This window comes from Oncorhynchus clarkii, chromosome 20, assembly GCF_045791955.1.
Source record: "Oncorhynchus clarkii lewisi isolate Uvic-CL-2024 chromosome 20, UVic_Ocla_1.0, whole genome shotgun sequence".
Classification (NCBI taxonomy): Eukaryota; Metazoa; Chordata; class Actinopteri; order Salmoniformes; family Salmonidae; genus Oncorhynchus; species Oncorhynchus clarkii.
Genome location: NC_092166.1, coordinates 21290055 through 21294447, shown reverse-complemented (window position 1 = coordinate 21294447; position 4393 = coordinate 21290055). Strand labels below are relative to the sequence as shown.

General features: G+C 43.2%; 1 pseudogene; it reads left to right on the top strand.

Moving 5' to 3' along the window:
- Window positions 1-239: 239 nt before the first annotated feature.
- On the top strand, window positions 240-1621 carry LOC139377027 (general transcription factor II-I repeat domain-containing protein 2A-like; annotated as a pseudogene).
- Window positions 1622-4393: the final 2772 nt, after the last annotated feature.

The window sequence follows — 4393 nt, the reverse complement described above, 5'->3', positions numbered from 1 at the left end:
CCCAGTTGCAAAAGCAGCAAGGACTTTTCACAAATTTGCATTCAGGAATTGCGAGAGCTAGCTTTGCATTGTCCCACAAAATTACTAAATGTAGCAAGCCATTCGCTGAAGGCAAATTCATTCAATAATGTTTCATTGACTCTGCAGCAATACTTTGCCCCGACAAGAAAGAGCTGTTTGAAAAAGTTTCCCTGTCAAGACGAACATTGACCCGGTGTGTTGAGGACATCGCAGAGAATATGGAACAACAGTTGAAAGACAAGGTAAAGGATTGCACCTATTTCTCCTTGGCCCTGGATGAGAGCAGTGATGCATGTGACACGGCACTGTTGTTGATATTCTTATGAGGCATAATCGCAGACTTTTAAATTACAGAGGAGCTTGCTTCAGTGCAGTAAACGAAGAGCACAACCACAGGGAAATATTTATTGGAGGAGGTTAATAAGTGTGTGGCAAAGCTGGGACTGAGTTTTGAAAAGTTAGCCAGTGTGACCACTGATGGGTGCCCAAACTTGACAGGAAAAAACATTGGCCTTTTGAAAAGGATACAAGATCAAGTTGCTGAGCTGAACCCAGATCAGAAAATTATTTTCCTGCATTGCATTATTCATCAGGAGGTGCTCTGTAAATGTTTTCTGAAAATGAGCCATGTTGTGGATACACTAAAAGTGGTAAACTTCATAAGAGCAAAATCTTTAAACCACAGGCAGTTTGTCTCACTATTGGAAGAGACAGAGTCGGGTCATGCAGATCTCCCCTACCACACAAACGTGAGATGACTGAGTTTGGGGAAGGTGCTTAAAAGGGTGTGAGACCTGAAGTCGGAGATTGCTGAATTTTTGCAAGTTAAAGGACAATATGTGGATTCCCCTGAACTGCAAGATAAGGAATGGTTGGCTGATTTTTCCTTCACCGTGGACATCATGGCCGTCATGAATGAACTGAATTCCAAACTACAAGGAAAGGGCCTTTTTGCACATCAGATATACAGCTTTGTCAAAGCCTTCAAGGGAAAATTACTCCTCCTGACCAGCCAAGTATAAGCCAACAATCTCACCCATCTTCTGAACACTACTAGTCTGTTCCCTATCAGATGACCAGCGGGAGAAGTATACATCGCTGCTGCGTGCTTTGAACAGTGAGTTTTCTCATCATTTTGAGGATTATACATGATGTATAATACAAGAACAGATATAGCCCTTGGTTCACTCGAGACCTTACTGCCCTCGACCAGCACAAAAACATCCTGTGGAGGACTGCACTGGCATCGAATAGTCCCCGCGATATGCAACTTTTCTGGGAATTCAGGAACCAATACACGCAGTCAGTTAGGAAAGCAAAGGCTAGCTTTTTCAAACAGAGATTTGCATCCTGTAGCTCTAACTCCAAAAGGTTTTGGGACACTGTGAAGTCCATGGAGAATAAGAGCACCTTCTTCCAGCTGGCCACAGGAAACACTGTCACCACTGATAAATCCACGATAATCGAGAATTTCAAGAAGCATTTCTCTATGGCTGGCCATGCTTTCCTCCTGGCTAACCCAACCTCGGCCAACAGCTCCACACCCCCTGCAGCTACTTCCCAATCCTCCCTAGCTTCTCCTTCACCCAAATCCAGATAACAGATGTTCTGAAAGAACTGCAAAACCTGGATCCATACAAATCAGCTGGGATAGACAATCTGGACCTTCTCTTTCTAAAATGATCCACCGCCATTGTTGCAACCCCTATTAGCAGTCTGTTCAACCTCTCTTTTGTATCGTCCGAGATTCCTAAAGATTGGAAAGCTGCCGCAGTCATCCCCCTCTTCAAAGGGGGTGACACTCTAGACCCAAACTGTTACAGACCTATATCCATCCTGCCCTGCCTTTCTAAAGTCTTCGAAAGTCAAGTTAACAAACAGATCACTGACCATTTTGAATCCACCGTACCTTCTCTGCTGTGCAATCCGGTTTCCGAGCTGGTCACGGGTGCACCTCAGCCACGCTCAAGGTACTAAACAATTTCATAACCACCATCGATAAAAGACAGTACTGTGCAGCTGTCGTCATCGACCTGGCCAAGGCTTTCGTCACTGTCAATCATCGTATTCTTATCGGCAGACTCAACAGCCTTGGTTTCTCAAATGACTGCCTCACCTGGTTCACCAACTACTTCTCAGATAGAGTTCAGTGTGTCAAATCGGAGGGCCTATTGTTCGGACCTCTGGCAGTCTCTATCGGGGTACCACAGGGTTCAATTCTCGGGCCGACTCTTTTCTCTGTATTTATCAATGATGTCGCTCTTGCTGCAGGTGATTCCTTGATCCACCTCTATGCAGACAACACCATTCTGTATACATCTGGCCCTTCTTTGGACACTGTGTTAACAAACCTCCAAAGAAGCTTCAATGCCATACAACACTCCTTCCGTGGCGTCCAACTGCTCTTAAACGCTAGCAAAACTAAATGCATGCATTTCAACCGATCGCTGCCCTCACCCGCCCGCCCGACTAGCATCACTCCTCTGGATGGTTCTGACTTAGAATATGTGGACATCTAGAAATACCTAGGTGTCTGGCTAGACTGTAAACTCTCCGTCCAGACTCATGTTAAGCATCTCCAATCCAAAAATAAATCTAGAATCGGCTTCCTATTTCGCAACAAAGCCTCGTTCACTCACACTGCCAAACATTCCCTCGTAAAACTGACCATCCTACCGATCCTCGACTTCGGCGATGTCATTTACAAAATAGCCTCCAACACGCTACTCAGCAAACTGAATGCAGTCTATCACAATGCCATCCGTTTTGTCACCAAAGCCCCATATACCACCTACCACTGCGACCTGTATGCTCTCGTCGGCTGGCCCTCGCTACATATTTGTCGCTAGACCCACTGGATCCAGGTCATCTATAAGTCTTTGCTAGGTAAAGCTCCGCCTTATTTCAGCTCACTGGTCACCATAACCACACCCACCCGTAGCACGCACTCCAGTGGGAATATTTCACTGGTCATCCCCAAAGCCAACACCTTCTTTGGTATCCTTTCCTTCCAGTTCTCTGCTGCCAATGACTGTAACGAATTGCAAAAATCGCTGAAGTTGGAGGCTTATATCTCCCTCATTAACTTTAAGCATCAGCTATCTGAGCAGCTTACCTATCGCTGCAGCTGTACACAGCCCATCTGTAAATAACTCATCCAACTACCTACCTCATCCCCATATTGTTTTTATTTACTTTTTTTGCTCTTTTGCACAACAGTATTTCTACTTGCACATCTATCACTCCAGTGTTAATTTGCTAAATTGTAATTGCTTCACTACTATGGCCTATTTATTGCCTTACCTCCTTATGCCATTTGCACACACTGTAAATAGATTTTTCTATTGTGTTATTGACTGTACTTTTGTTTATCCCACTTGTAACTCTGTGTTGTTTTTTGTCGCACTGCTTTGCTTTATCTTGGCCAGGTCACAGTTGTAAACGAGAACTTGTTCTCAACTGGCCTACCTGATTAATAAAGGTGAAATAAAATAAAAAATAGAAATATATATTCAGACCTAATTCAAAATACATTTACTTGGTACTTGTAGTACATGTCAACACATTAATTTGATGCTATATGCCATGAGTTTCCCCCATTCTTTATACATATAATTTTTAGTACAGAGTGCTTTTCTATGTATTCCTCTTAGTATTTTAATATTTTATTAGGATATACTCCGTAACAAAAATAACACATGACAGCTTCTCTGCATCACAGAATACCACAGTACATACAGTCTTTCCTTGTAATTCGCCTATGACCAACACATTCCCACTCGATTTCTCAGCCTGAAGCCCAAGTGATTGAACATGTGGTGGAATCAGGGCTCTAAAGCGTGACCGATTTGGTTGCATATGCTACGAAATATTTAGCTTTATTTGGGAGCACTGTGCGACTAGGGAAAGAATCTCCCATCTAGTAATTGTTGTAATGTTACGGCGTTGCTGTAATGTTGTTTCCCAGTGCTCTAGAAAAAAGTGAGTGCAGAGTTGATAGCGTAATGGCACCGTTACTACAGCAAAAATAGCTTGCAGTCTGGTAACTTTACCAGTATTTCCAAACATTTTGGGGCAGAAAAAGAAAGGAAAAGGGAAAACTTCAAAGACAGTACTGTATGAAGATAGGCAGAAACTGCTTCTCCAATAGAAATCCCAGATCTCGCTTGTAGGCTCTGTCATGGTGACATTGGCTTGCAAAGCTCATCCTCAGAAACACGTCTCACGCCGTCACTTTCACAAGGTTGGAGTAATAACATGTTCAACTACTTAAGACATTGGCTCAAATCTAGGTTGTGCCTTTAGAGTTCAAGAAAATGAACAACTAAGGAAGAATGCTTTACTTCTCTCATTGAATTCTCAAATCTCAAAC